Raw genomic sequence first — 16,300 nt, forward strand, 5'->3', positions numbered from 1 at the left:
CAAAAATAAACAAAACATTAAAAAAAAAAAAGTTAAAAAAAAAAAAAAAAGGCGTTGCCTGAGCCGATAGGAAGGGGCCCACATCCCAGACACTGTAGATGGGGCATTTATAGACTTAGCTTTGTTTTACTCTAGATAGAGGCCCTTTGTGTCGCCGGTACTAAATTCGACAGATTCAAAATATTGTTTTCTCGCTCGGACTCCAAGAAACAGTGGCAGCCCCTTCCACATTAATCCCTTCAGAGCCACGCTATGAAAATAACCCAGCAACGGACCATGTAAATGTCTGAATCCTTCTCCAGATCTGCTCCAACGACTGAATGCTAACCTTCCATATAAAATGGAAAGAGAGTAAAAAAAACTAAGCAGGCCCGGTTACATTTCTTTGGTATCTGCCAACCCTTTTCCAGTAGATTCATTTTAATTTCACTTAGTCCTACAACATAAAGGCATAGTTCATTTTCCAAGTATGATCTCTGTGCTTTTCTTGTAGCTTGGCTAGCTTTGATTTACTTAGGAGAGAATGTGCCTTGAGTAAACACTACATGGTTTTAAAAATAACAGAAGCATTATTTGAAACAAAGGTTGAATTGGAAAGTAAATGTAAACTTAAGGTTTAATTACATGTTGTGTCATAATGCAACTTCTTAGCCAGGGATTTAAAACACTCTACAATTGAGCACCAACTTGCCTTTCCAGTATTTTCTTGCCCTTTTTACTAATGTGGGAGAAACTGTGTGGGCTTTGGGGGTCAGTTAGTCACGAACACTTATAGGAAAATATTATGTTCAAATTATAGTAATAGGTGCTGGGGGACCCAAAAACAAGTAAGATTATTAAAATAACATAAATCCTGCTCTATTTCTTTGAAAAGTTCAGTTTAATAAAAAGAAACATACAAAAGTAACTGCAAAGCGGTTTACGTGAATACAAGTACACTTGATATACAATGAAATGATTCAGTCGGTTAAGCGCCCGGCTTCGGCTCAGGTCATGGTCTCCTAACTTGTGAGTTTGAACCCCATGTCGGGCTCTATGCTGACAGCTCAGACCCTAGAGCCTGCTTTGGATTCTGCATCTCCCTCTCTTTCTGCCCCTCCCCTGCTCATGCTCTGTCTCTCTCTTAAAAATAAATAAACATAAAAAAAGAATATACTTGGGGTGCCTGGGTGGCTCAGTTGGTTGAGCGACCGGCTTCAGCTCAGGTCATGATCTCATGGTTCATGGGTTCGAGCCCCACATTGGGCTCTGTGCCGACAGCTAGCTCAGAGCCTGGAGCCTGTTTAAAATTCTGTGTCTCCCTCTCTCTCTGACCCTCTCCTGCTCATGCTGTCTCTCTCTCTCTCTCTCTCTCTCTCTCTCTCTCTTTTTCTAAATAAAACATTAGAAAAAATTTTTAAAGAATATACTTATTTAAAAAAAATAAATGACCCCTCCTAGATATCTCCATGGCCCCTCACATTCAAACCCTCTGCAAACTAGTTTTCTTCCAGTTTTCCTTATCTCCATGACTGGCTTTCTCACCCATCCAAGACCACAGGGACCATGCTCCATATTTCCTTCTCCACCATCTGCCAGATCTAATCCTAAATATGAATTATTTCATCCCTGTAATCACAACCCTAATTCAGTATATCTGTATATACTTGAACAAGTCTAGCATTATTCATTCAGCTCCCTCTCAAACTCATTCTTCACACATTGGCCAGGATAAATTCTTTCAAAAAACATACAACAATCCTGATCATGATCTTGTCTTGGTCACTTTATATTGGCTTTCCATTCCTCTTAGAATAAAGAAAGTTATCCTTAAGATGGCCTCTGAGATTCCTCAGTGTCTAGCCCCTACTCACTTCTCCTGCCGCATCCTATACCTCATTCCCCACCCCACCCCCCATGCCCCTGCTGGATCTGGTCTTTATTCAACCCTTTCATATATTCTGATGGTGTTCAGGACATGCTACCCCCAAATACAGTATCTTGACATATTGAATATTTTAAGTGGAAAGAGTTTGAGCAAAGAGCAGAGTAAGAAGGTCTCTCAGACCTTTTCCCATGCTTCTCCCCTGAAGTAGATCAGATCCTCATGTGAAAGGTGATCTCTTTGTTCCCAAAAGAAAGGAGCATTCTTGTCTCCAAGATGGAGGAACACCAGGAAGAAATCAAACGAATAGACCTTGTTTCCTCCCCCTGTTTACTACACTTAGCTTATTCTCTTTGCCTTATACCGTTCCATTGCTTTCTGCTCAAACCCAGCACGAAAATATTCAGGTTTAACCACGTCTCTGGATCTTCATTTTCTTATGAAGGTTCTCATGTCACACAAAACTTACATTAAATAAATGTGTGCAATCTTCTCCTGTTCATCTGTCTTTGCCAGTTTAACTTTCAGACCCATTCAGGAACCCTAAGAGTATCAAAGGAAACTTCTTCCTCTCCTAGAATCCCACATTCCCCCCTGACATAAAGGTTTTGTGCACAGTTCCTTCTGCCTACAATTCATTTCTCTCACCTGGTTAATTTGCTGTTCCTTCTCCACTGAAGCACACTTCCCTGGTTAAAGTCCCCTGTGCTCCCTGACCATGTTGAATTCTCCTGCTCTGGGCTAATTATTGTGCCCTTGTGTTCATTTTGATAGCTATTTATCACAGCTGTAATTTTGTATGTGTTTGTGGGGAATATCCAATCCATTTCCAACCCTGCCATTAGACTTTAAGCCCCATAAGGGCAGGGACCATATCTACTTCTCATCACATCCAATGTTTGACACAATGCTTAAAAGGGACAGATATTCAATAAAATCCATGGAGTAGACGAAACAACAAGGAAACAGTAATGAACTTTGCCTGGAGAAAGTCAGGATAATGCCACGGAAGAGGTGTCAGCTGTGTCCGGTGTTGAAAAATATATAATGATTCATTAGGCAGAAGGAACACCTGAGCAGAGACACAAAGAAATGAACCAGTCTGACATAGCTCAGGCTAACTGAAGCTGTGGGTGTGACCTGTTTGGAGGAGGGGACAGTAAAGAGTCAGGAACGAGGCTGGAGAGACTCAGGGACTAACCCACAGAGAGCCTTTTGTGCTCTGCAAAGCAATTTGGACTTTTGCCATGGGAAATCACTGAAGGGTTGTAAAAAGGGAGTAAAATGATCATCAGATTTGCATTTTAGAAAAATCACTCTCATGGTAGTGTGAAGGATGTCCTTGATGGGTTGATATTGGAGACAGGGTGACCAGTTAGGAGGCCATCCTCCAAGTCTACGTGAGAGATGAAAAAAGGCACAGACCAAGGCAGTTCTAGGGGCTGATGTGGAGCAGGAGGCTTTGCAAGATATTTAAGAGATGAAAATGACTGGTGATAGAAAATAAGGTAAAAGAGAAAGTCAAGGTATACTACTGTGGTCTCTGGGCATTGTGGGAGGGTGGTGTGGCCAATAACCAAGTTGACAAATACAAGATGAGAACTCAGTTTTGAGAGACAGGTGAGTGTGTTTCTAAACCCAGTGAACCTTGGTATCTGAGGGCCTTCGTGCCAGAATGACAGTGTCCCCAGTGTCCCTCTCCTCTTCCACCTAATGCACTTGCAGCTGAGACCATAACCACCTAGCAGTGACCGACTGTCTAGCCTCCCTATGTGCACATGACTAAGTCTTAACAATGGACTAGGAGCCAAAGTACACAAGCTGTGTGTCATTTGCTTAAAAGGAAATTGCTTGCCCTGGATTTCTTCTCAGATAATCAGGAGTTGGGGTAGCAGAAAAACATTATGGAAATAACAAATGGGTAAGTGAAGCAGCCACACCAGACCAAGCATTCCGTTAAAAACACTTACTCTGGGGGTATATGTGTTTTATTTAACTTAATTCATTGTATATTGAAAGTGTATCTTTTATGCCCTAGGTAATACACACTTTCAGATAGAGAAATCCAGTAGGCAACTGTTTACACCAATCTGGACCTCCAAAAAGAAGTCTGAACCAACAGTTCAGATACCTATTAGCACAAAGAAAGTAATTAAAACCATGGGAATAAAATTTTAAAAAGAAGCACTATATCCTGGCCCCACTTCTTATTATTTACATAATTTTGAGTAAGTTACATCTATGAGACTATATTACATCAACCTGTAATAAGATCTGTATTAATGAACAGAACTAGCTGCTATAAAGCTAAATCCCCACATCTCAGTAGCTTAAGACCAACAAGTTTATTTCTCCTTTATGTGAACCCCAACTGCGTAGTAAGCAGGACCCAGGCTCCTCCATCCAGTAGCTCTTTCTCCTCTAAGATCTTGAAGTCTTTTGTTTTCAGGCTTTTCCCTCTCACAGTCCATGGTAGAAAGGACACATATGCTTCTGAACCACTTTGGCCTGAAAGTCACTCTTCACTTGATTGCTAAGAACCATCATTTGGCCCCAACTGGATGCAAAGGGACCTGGGAAATGTAGTACCCCCTTGGGAGTCCCTTCCCAGTGGAGGCACTGTGCAGTAATGGTGTGCAAATGGTGGTGAACAATGGCCTCAAAAATATCCCCCCCTGCTTGTCTTGAAGATGAAAAACAAAAATTAATGGATAATACACTTAAAAGTATGTCATGTCTAAAGGACCCTCAACAGTGTTAGAGCTTAGCTTCTTCCCTGTTATTTCCCCCTCTTTCTCCATGCTAAATACACCTCTGTGTTGCAAATACGCCTTATATTTTCCCATGTTCATGCCTTTATTCACATTCTTATCTTCATTCACAAAACCCTAAGGATATTTTTTCTCTTTTCTGCTACAACAATTCCAATTCTACCCACTTTTTTTTTGAAATTTATTTATTTTGAGAGAGAGAGAGGGAGAGGGAGAGAGACACAGAGAGAGAGAGACAGAGACAGAGCATGAGCAGAGGAGAAGCAGAAGGAGAGGGAGAGAGAATCCCAAGCAGGCTCTGCACCATGAGCACAAGAGTCCAACACAGGGCTCAAACCTACAAACCATGAGATCATGACCTCAGCTAAAACCAAGAGTCGGATGCCTCACTGACTGAGCCACCAGGCACCCCACTGAAAGACCAATCTCAAAACAATCTCCAGGAATCTTCTTTTTGTAATTCTTCATGGCCAGATTAAGCTCCTTTCAACCACTATCACCATACTTGCAAACTTTTTACATACTCACGAATATAGCATTTATCAGGTATTTGTTTAGTATTATGACAATATATGTACTTGGGGTGCCTGGGTGGCTCAGTCAGAGTCCAACTTCAGCTCAAGTCATGATCTTATGGTGCATGGGTTCAAGCCCCACATCGAGCTCTGTGCTGAAAGCTCAGAACCTGGAGCCTGCTTTAGATTCTGTGTCTCCTTCTCTCTCTGTCCCTTCCCCACTTGTATGCTGTCTCTCTCTCAAAAAACAAATAAATATTTAAGAAGTTAAAAGAGAAACATATGCACTTACCCTTCCTGACTCCCTCCAAGCCTAAGAAGATGAAAAGGTCCCTGAAAACAGCAACTGCATTTAACTCCGTGTTCTTCACGGTGATTAAAAAAGTCAACTGAAATTAGACTTTGACCTTAAGAGACCAACACTTAGAGATCTGGGGTCTCCTCAAAGAATGAAGGGTGAACAGTCATTCAGGCAACTCTGGAAACGAGGGAAAACCGCACTTTGTTTCAAGTATTTATATACTCAGGGGAGGATTATCTGACTTACACGGATGCCTGCTACATTTCTTTCTTTCACTTTGTATGTCCATGAGGAAGCATGTGTGGTAAAACCTGCTTATGAATAAAGCATGTACTTAGCGAACAATAAAGCAACATATCTTTAAATATTATCATAACTAAGAAAAACAAACAATTTTCAAGAGGCTTCTTTAAGAACTCTCCACAGGCATGAATCAAGGTGGTGATGTGGCAGTTCTCAGGGTAACTTGATAAATGTCAACAACCAAACTATTGAAATCCATCCATCAGGTGAACACACCTCTCTGAGTTATCTGAGCATTGCCAGCTCGCTTCCTTCTGGTTAGACAGAGCCGCTGCCTTAGCAAAAGAAGAGAAAGGAAGAAAACAATTGGAAGTAATTGGACTTTCAGCGATCCACTGAAAATATCTGTTTTCCTTTTCCAAACAACTATCCTGGTAAAAGTAAACAGTGCATAGGCAGGAGGTACTTCTCAGCACAAAACCTGATTGTCTGCACCCAACCAAAGGCTGGTGCTCCTCAAACAATATGCAGTTTTCCATGTAGGGAGACTGGCACGTGATCCCCATTAACAGTACTCCTCCCACCCCACGTGCTCCCAGATGGCCTCTGAATTCCTGAAGGAACCTGAAAGAATCAGTCTGCCTCTCCTCCCCAGCTGGAGAAACCGGAGATATATTCAGGGATCCACTCCATGTTCAAGTTCATCACCCAGTCCAACTTTCAAAGACAGCCCAGAGATGATCTATATGCCTAGACACAAGTTCTTTGACTAAAGTCTGCCCATTGCTTATTCCGGTGCTCATTAGGATTTCAGAACAAAACTACCCTGGAGGGTGGAGGTGGGGGGTTAAGATACCCTGCATATCTCTATCAGGACCACCCATCCGGGCCTTCTGGTGGGGAGGGACCTCACTGAAATGTGTAAGAAGCATGGGATCCAAAAAGGCATTCTCTAGCACATAAGACCCAGGAGTTCTGTATATGAAGGATCCTGTGATCAGGCTGCAAAACATTACAAACAATAGTCCTCTTTCATTGCGCCTGTTAGGACACTGAAGGCTCGGATATGTCCTGCCATGAAGAAACCTTTTGGACCCAAATATATTTGTCTACATGAAAACGTCTGGAGCAAAACACTTATTAATGTCTTTCCTCAATAGACTGTGGATTCCATGAGGTCAGGGTCCATGCTCTTTGCTTCAGTGCGGTTCCTCAAGTGCTTCACGTCGCACTGGATACTTTGATAAATATTTGATGAATTAATGAATTTCTTACAACATGCTAAATTTATAAACCTAGTCACATCTCTATGGAATACTTCAAATAAAGACAACCTCCCCAAACAGGAAGATCACTTTAAATCTCATATTCAAATCCCAGTTGGTGAGGTTACTATGAATCGTACACTGGCACTTATTGTTTGTGGTCAGAAAACTTCTCCTTTCCTCTCAAACTATCTTTTGTTAGTGTCAAATTAACTTGATCGTATATTTCAAAATCTGTAGTATCTAGACCAGCAATGCTTAAAATTTACTGTGTGTAAAAATCTATTGAGAGGACTGTTCAAAATGCCGAGTCCTGGAGATTCAGTATTTCTAGAGCAGAGTCAGCACTCCACATTTTACACAAATATCCTAGGTCATTGACATTAGTGTGCAGGTGCAATGCACTCTCAGAAGTGCTGAACAAGAAGGGGCGCCTGGGTGGCTCAGTCAGTTAAGTGTCCGGCTTCGGCTCAGGTCATGATCTCACAGTTTGTGGGTTCGAGCCCCGCATCGGGCTCTGTACTGACAGCTCAGAGCCTGGAGCCTGCTTCAGATTCTGTATCTCCCTCTCTTTACGACCTTCCCCTGCTTGCGCTGTATCTCCCTGTCTCTTAAAAATAAAAATAAAAAACATTAAAAAAATTTAAAAAAAAAGAAATGCTGAACAAGAGACGTTGCAGAAAAGGAGCCTCTGATTTGGTACCAGAAGTCTGGTTTCAGACTCAGATCTGTCTCCTCAGTACTCATGTGGCCACAGTAGTAAACTCTCAGCTTTACTCCCCTCTCTTGGGGCTCATAATCCATTCCCTAATCTACATACCTAGCTCCAACCTACCTACCTCTCAGCATTAGATAAGGGGAAAGCATTTATGAAACCCTGCCCGGAAACCTAGCAGGTGCTCACACACACTGTTCAACAAATCAATAAGTTCACAGTTACTTTAATGTTCTATGGAATTAAACAAACTATCACAGCAAGTATTCAACACAGAAAGATTTTCTGCTGACAGACAAAACAGAGCTGGACCAATAGTGTATGCGTCCGTATCAGTCAGCCTGGCAAACTGTTCCTCAGAACATCTGGCTTATGCTTATGGACCCAGTAACTACCCAAATCATGGCGAGAGCCAAACTGTGTGACATTGGCCACAACACTGAGTGTTACAATATTTCCTCTGCTTGTATCAGACCTTCAAAAAGTGGACTCTTGGGGCACCTGGATGGCTCCGTAGGTTGAGCATCCAACTCTTGATTTTGGCTCACCATCCCAGAGTCACTGGTTTGAGACCTGCTTCGGGCTCTGCCCTGAGCAAAGAGCCTGCTTAAGACTGTCTTCCTCTGCCCTCTCCCCTGATCGCTCTCTCGCTCTCTCTCTCTCTCTCTCTCTCGCTCTCTCTCTCTCGCTCGCTCTCTCTCATAAAATTTAAATTTAAATTTTAAAAAAGTGGACTCTATTCTTACGTCAGCTAGCAGCTAAACTCTAGTTGACATCTATATATTTACAGAAGGAAAGATTTCCCGTTCATCAAGTATCTTCATTGATAATACTTACTCATTGTTCAAACAGTAGAGTGCAATGGATACATGTAACAATAATATAGTCCTCAGTGCATTTCATCTTCTCTCCAGTCCGAGTAGTCTGTGGAGCCTGTAGCACTCAGGATAACTGCTATGAAAACTGCTCAATCGCCCTACAAAGAATCCTTTGAAAACACTTGAAATAGGGTTGATTGTTTCCTAACTTTGCAGTATACTCTGAAGTCTGCCCCTGGGAGTAGATCTGATATTGCTTGGTAGCTACCTTTCATACATAAAATAAGAAAAGCAAACAAACACTGAAAGATCTCTGCTTAAAAGACTAATTATTAAAAATTTCCAATTAGTGGGAGCATTACTCTCTATTTCCTATATATCAATTTGTTGTTGTTGTTGTTGTTGTGTGTGTGTGTGTGTGTGTGTGTGTGTGTGTGTGTGCTGGCTTTTCTTGCCCTTCTGATATTAAACTTTAAAATTTTAAGTGTTTATCCCATAGCTCAAGCACTCAGTGGATACCCAGAAAACTTTGTTGGCTCATTGACCTGTGGTTAATGATAGCAGCAAGTAAATTTGGAGAGCTGAATTCATGCCATAATGTTTATTTTCTACTGTTTATTATTGCCTTTGTGCTTAATGTTCTGCTTGAGATCTACTTCCCTTGCCTGTTAGCAGTAACAAATGTGATTGATTACAGGGCTCACGCAGGTAAACAAGTAAATGAATCAAGCCAAGTTTGGTGACCCCATCAAAAGATGACAGTGACAACTTCACTCCAGCGGACTATGGCCATGAGAGATTGCACTAATGGCGCCCTGGCATCCCTAGACCTCCCAGTGTTTCCAGAGACGTTGGACCCGTAATAGGCACCCAATAAACATCTGCTGAATCCATTAACTCAGAGACTCCAATTTTCATCAGAAATCTCTAGACTTTAGATGTAAGCAGAATAACACTGTAATAAGAACAGACTCCCGAACCAGACTGCCTGCATTCAAAACTTAACTCTGCCACATATCAGCTCGATAACGTTGGGCAAATTATACAAAACCTCTGTGCTTGGTTTTCTCATCTGTAAAAGGGGGCCAGTATCGATCTCCCAGGGTTATTTGAGAATTTAATTTTAAATATATTTATTAAATCTTAGGACAATATCTGGAACCTTGCAAGCTCCACACAAACAAGCATGCTCACACTTAAACTTCAAAACGCCTTATAATTTTCACACGTGTTATCCCATCTTTCCCCACCATAACGGGTGGGTACACGTGCTACTCTGTAGATAAGGAAGCGGAGTTTTCCTCAGAACCCCTCAGGGCTGCTCAGGATGACAGTGTGACTCACACAGGAACTCTGGGCATGCACACTTAGTGTGTAGTTATTTACCCCACAGTAGGTTCCTTAAAATGGCAGACGTAGAAATCTGGTCTGATACTTCTGATGGACAGAATCAGCAGTGTCTCAATCAGTGTTCACCATAAGCCTTCTAACTCAGTAACTAAATAATGAAATAAAATGAGGATCTGATTTAAACCTGTGTGGTTATTTTTAACCCATACATTAATTAAACCAAACCAACCAATTTGAGAGAATAATTAAAACCTTTACATTCGGTAATGCCCGTTTATATTCCTCCTCTTTTATTAAGTTTTTTGCTTTTAAATTCCATTGCAATAATTTAGTTTCTCTTTCCTCTGACTCTAAGACCGTTCTCCAGAGGGCTTTTCCGATACCCCACCTGACTACAGGCCTGTGTGTGGCTGTGTGTAGAAGCTGCTAAGTTAGGAACACCCTGTCAACCTTTTCTTTGATTTTCCTGGTTGTTGTTGGTTTAAGGCAGATCCTTAATGTTATTTAAACAAAGGAGACTATTTAAAATTTCTTGGTAGATGGATTCGATAATGATAATTTTTTTTAAAAAACACCTACTGTCTTCTTGGGATCAAAGATCTCATTCAGCAGGGAAGACATCTTATCTGGATAACTCAGGACTTCTTCAAAGAAAAAGGTCAGTGTAGCCGTAGCTGTTTCCTTCTCTTGAAGAATAGCAGTAACTTCATGTTACTCCCTGACCACCTGCAGCTCACAAAGTTGCTATCCAGGCATTACAGAAGAGTCTTCTTTTCTTTAGGGTGGGGAGTTTTAACTATCTGTTTTGTGTTGTGTTTAAGTCTGTGTCTTCTCATAGGGGAAAAAATGCACCTATTGTTAAAAATAACTACTGCCAAATTGGACTGAATCAAAATTTAAAACTTTTTATGAACTGTGGGCATTATCAAGAAAGTGAAAGACTCACAGAATGGGAGAAAATATAAAGAAATGTATGCAAGTCATTTACCTGGTAAGTATCAAATACTCAGAATATATAAAGAACTCTTACAATTCAACAACAATAAGACAAACAACCCCATTAAAAAATGAGCAAATGAGCAAAGGCAGTGAATAGACCTTTCTCCAAATAAGATACTCAAATGGCCAACAGACACATGAAAAGACGCTTGGCACTATTAGGCATTACAGAAATGCAAATTAAAACCACAGTGAGATACCACTGACACCCACCAGGGTGGCTGTAACTTTTTTAAAAATAAAAAATGAAATACTGGCGTAGATGTAGAGAAACTAGAACCCTCAGATATTTCTGGTACAATTGTGACTGTATAGCTGTGCTTGCCACAGAAAGCAGGGTGGGGGTTCCTCAAACAGTTAAACATAGTGGGGTGCCTGGGTGTCTCAGTAGGGTAAGCCTCTGACTTTGGCTCAGGTCATGACCTCACCGTCGTGGGTTCGAGCCCCGCATCAGGCTCTGTGCTGACAGCTCAGAGCCTGTAGCCTGCCTCTGATTCCGGTCTCCCTCTCTCTCTGCCCCTCTCCACTCATGCTCTTTCTCTCTCTGTCTCGAAAATAAATAAAAAACATTAAAATTTTTCAAAAAAAAGTTAAACAGCGTTATGATGTGACTCAGGAATTTGACTATCCCGAACAGATCTGAAAACACACATCCAAGCGAAACCTTGTAGATGGATATTCATAGCAGCATCATTCATAACATCCAAGAAGTGCAAACAACACAAATGTCCATCAGCTGAGGACTGTGTAAACATCATGTGGTATATCCGTGAAATCCAGCCAGGAAGAGGAGTGAAGTACTGATACATCTATAACATGGACGAACCTTGACAGCACTGTGCTAAGTAAAAGAAACAAGGCACCAAAGGCCCGATGTTAAATGATCTCAATTATAAAATGTCCAGAGCAAACAAATCCATAAAAACAGACTGCAGGTGAGCGGTTGAGAGGAGAGAAGTGGGGAGATCGCTTAGTGGGTACAGATGAAGATGTGCTAGACTAGAACCGTGGTGTTAGGTGCACATCATTGTGAATCTAGTAAAATGGAGTTACCTCGTATGCTCTAAAGTGGTTTGAATGTTTCATTTTATGATATCTGAAATTTTATCTCATTGAAAAAACACGGACTTGAACCCTCAGTAGGAAAAGCAAGAAGCTTCCTCTTCTAGTACAAAGTTGTTGCACACAACGTATGGCCCAAATGATAGAAGGAGTGAAGACTGCACGTAGATCTGGCTGACAATGCGTCCTCACTCCCTTTATTTCATGGTGCCATTTATCATGTGCCCTTTGCTCTTGAATGACATTTTTGGCTGGTTAGTCTGCCAGTAGAAACTTCTTTTCTTATGTTGCATCTCTATGTCCACAAGTTCAGCCATGTTGGCTATCACTGATTAATGAATGTCTGTGGGAACCTTCTCTCTTCTAAACGACATTTAAATGTTTAATTTCAAGTAAGAGAATATTGGTGACTCTGGCAAAGGGAGGGATATGATTTATCAAAAAATCAGTATTTTTTAGTGTTTATTTCTTTTGAGAGAGAGAGAGGGAACTCAGAGAGGGAAGGGTCAGAGAGAAAGAGAGAGAGAGAGAGAGAGAGAGAGAGAGAGAGAGAGAGAGAGAACCTAGACAGGGCAGAGTCAGAGAGAGAGGGAGAGAAAAGAATATTAAGCAGGCTCTGCACTGTCAGCACAGAGCCTGATGTGGGGCTTGATCTCACAAACTAGGAGATCACGACCTTAGCTGATATCAAGAGTCACCCAACTGGACCACCCAGGGGCCCCCATAAATCAGCAATTTGTATCATTAATCTACATGAGATAAATGAATAGGGAACATAGATATACCTAATAGAAAAAGTAAAGAACACTGAGAAACAACTAATTATCTAGTAGTTTCTTCCAAAAAGAAGATAATATTTTCTCTCAAAAAAAAATGTCTTTTTTTTCTTTACTATTCAACTGTTCACCATAAAATAGAGATTATATGAATGGGTCAGAAGAATATACCATACGCCCCAAACTTAATTTTTCTGTCCTTCAAACCTTCCTGTCAACTACGTTATACAATGGGAAATGTTGAAAAATAACTTTCAGCTGAAAAAGATCTCATTTGAATATATACTTGTTAAGCAGGTGATGGCAGATTCAGTTAGATCCGGGGATATAAGTGTAAAGCACAGGACCAAGTTACAAAGTTCTGAAAAGAAATCTAATTGTCAATGAATTTCAAAGATACAGTCTCCTGAAATTATGTTCCATAATTTTTAACATACACCATGATTTGTTTTAATCTCAAAGGAAAATTCCTTACGTTCACCTTTTTTTTTAATGAGAGACAGCTTTAAATGTTCATCTGACCAGGTGTATTCCAAATAGAAAGAGGAAAAAGAGCAGACATCTGAATAACTCAAGTTTAAAACAAAGAAACTCACTTTCCTCTGGAGTACTTGTCTCATTGAGGTGAAAAGCAAAAGCAGTTTTAACCAGAGGTGTCTGGAGAATTGGTAGTGAATAATCTTGTCTCCTAGAAGCTGAACAAATCTGGTTCGTGTACTGTTATTGTAAGGAAATTTGAGAAATACAGAAACTAAAACCAACCTGTTGAAGGCGAACAAGAATTTGATGACAATGAATGCATATATTTTAAGTCAAAATTAGGTGAGGCAGAAGAGTGCATTATGGATTCAGCGGTCAGATTTTCAACAACGCTCAGCCAGAACGTGTAGCTGAACATTTGGCCAAAACAGTCCCCCTAACCGAGAGTTCTGTCTCTTAAGAGGGGGAAATAAAGTTTTAAAAAAATGATCCATGAGAAGAAAAGCACCGAGTTCATGGAAATTCCTTGTCAAACAGAATCACTTAGTGCTTCTTTTCGCTCTCCTGAAATTCCCCTTCTCCATTTCCCTTTCAGGCCTGGGGGCCTTTCCCAGATCTGTATAAATTTAATGATCAAATGGAATCCTGACGATGACTGTACTGAAATCCTCTAAACTCTCACTTCTTAGTAAAAGAAATCTCTTATGAGGGTGGACAGGTTAGGAATTACCCCACAGCCGGAGCCCTGGGGCTTTTGACCCAAGAAAGATTGTTCACGGTGACAGAGAACCGAGTTGCTCCAGCATTTGAGAAGAGTGGCTATTGCTTTCATCCATCCACACACAGCAAGCACAGTTTTCTTTTTTGTTTTTTTCCAGCCAAAGCTCTGGCTGGGGACAGGAAGAGGGGGAACTGGTATTGGTTCCAATACTACTGTAGGTCCCCAGAGGACCCAGTTTTGCTGTTGAGAGACAGCAGGAGGGTACACCAGGAAGAAAAGGTGAGGCCTAAGAAGGCCGGGGCTGGCAGAGCACAGCTGGAAGTTTTAGGGCTCAGAACACTCTCTCCATTGGGAAGGGTTCTTCGCACCCTTACAACACAGCAGCCCATGGTACCATGAAGACCTGACTTAGGGACCGTCAACTGATTATTCATAAAACGGTGACCACCAATTGTAACCATGATCTATGGCCATCTGTGAAAGGCAAGGCCTGCTCCCAAGTGGGCACAGGTGGCCATGTCTGCCAAACCCTGGTGCATCGTTATGGCCTCTTCTCATGGCTTATAGGTCACAGACCCAAAGGATTTGAAGAGGACAGTCCCTTATCCTGCCACTTTCCACAGTTCCTTGAAAACAGGAGCTATTTTGGAGAAAAGGGTATTTCTTCTGATCACTAGTATATATGGAAACAAACAGGCCTCCTCCTTCTCTGCCTTCACCTCCTTCCATACGCAAAGTTTGCTCTCTGGTTCTGTCTGGAGGGTGGAATTCACCTTCACTCACACTCAGGTAGAAAACCGGGGTTCCCTCCTATCCAGAGCCCCCGTATGTGGGTATGTGGGTAAAGCCAGGGGTCTGGGCGTGGCTGGAGGCCACTCAGCAGAGGCAGAGCCCGGAAGGACTGGGACAGAAAAGAACCTGAAACCTGGAGAGAGAACTAGAAGGGTCCTGGAGCACAGCAGCGGAGGTCAGAGCTAAACCAGAGCTCAGGGCAAGTTTATTTTATTTCACTAAGCCAAGGAAGCTGCCAAATTCTAAGAGCCCATTAGAGACGAGGGAGAAAGCCCTACAGGCTCCCAGATTCCTAACAGCAGAATGTTCTGGGGTGAGCCGCCTTCTCCTAGCGCAGAGAGCCAGGAGACCCTGTCCACGTTCAGGCCCCGATTCTATGCCAAAGTAGAAACGCCACGGTTGGGAGAAAGCAAGCTCGGTCTTTTCCATCTGTTTTCAGCTTCTGAGTGACACGTGTCCTAGAACACTGGGGACAGGGTATTTAAATGTGGCTGAGGGCCAGGAGCTGAGAAGGCTGAAAAGTTCGTTAGTCACTGAGTGAGCGGACGTGCCCACTAGCCAGCCGGGGCCAGAGAACTTGGGCTTGGGGATTCTAGTCTTGGGCAAACTCCACTTCTCTCCAAACCCCGTGTTCTTTTCAAAGGCAACTAGAAAGAAAAACAGTTAGCTAGAGGTCATTCTTTTGACCATACCGTTCCCTTCATCGTGAGTTTTTTCTCTCATTTTCTCTTAACTTCCACCCTTCTTTGATGTCATTCTCCCCTTCCTTCCCTGTCTTCCTCTTAAGACTTAAGAGGAGAGGCTCAGACAAATGTGCCACAGGACAGCAGAGTGGCATTTACAGTCGGGAATGGAGGGGGGGGCGGGGATACTAAGACTTCGCGCCCCCCCACCCCCGCCCAGGTCCCGAATGCGGACATTGGCGGGTCCCTACCGCTAGTTTTGGGTGCAAAGTTTGACATCTACCCACAACCCTGCATGCGGCCCAGGGAGAGTAGCAGAAACTTGCTTCTGCTCTTCACTTGGCAGTTGAGTTCCTGAAGGCTGTTTGGGGCGGGCGGGGGTGAGTTACTGGGACAGCTCTGGGCCAGGTGTGGGCGGCCCCCGTCCTGTCTGAACCAGACTGTCCCTGCAGGGCCAGCTCTGGAGCGAAGCAGGGACGCGGGCTGGGAACAAACCCCCTCCCCCACCTCGGTGCGGGGAACTGTGGGTGCACGCACTCCGGACACTGAGGTCCCCTCTCCTGGGCACTGCCCCAGACCCGTCCAGGCTCTTCGCTCCCCACCGTCTCCCCACGCGGCCGACCGAACGCTTCGGAGATGCGGCCACAGGGGGATTCCACGGGTGACATCCGTTGCGCGAGCAGAACCTGGAGGCGGGTAAGAAGTTGCGCCGGCGAGGGCGCAGTTCTCCCCTCGCTGGCTCCTAACTCCTCCCCACCTCCGTTCCGGGGCTCGGTCCTGCGGCCAAAAGGATCTGAGCCCCGGGTTATTTTCTGTCACCACTTCCTCCGCCCCCGACCCCCCCCCCCAAGGTTGTGCCGCGGTTCCGGGGGCGGAGGAGCTGAGGGCGGTCGGACCTGCGGGGCGCGAGTCAAGCCAGGCACCTCGCGCCTGACCGCGGCTCCG

This window comes from Suricata suricatta, chromosome 3, assembly GCF_006229205.1.
Source record: "Suricata suricatta isolate VVHF042 chromosome 3, meerkat_22Aug2017_6uvM2_HiC, whole genome shotgun sequence".
In the NCBI taxonomy this organism is placed as follows: Eukaryota; Metazoa; Chordata; class Mammalia; order Carnivora; family Herpestidae; genus Suricata; species Suricata suricatta.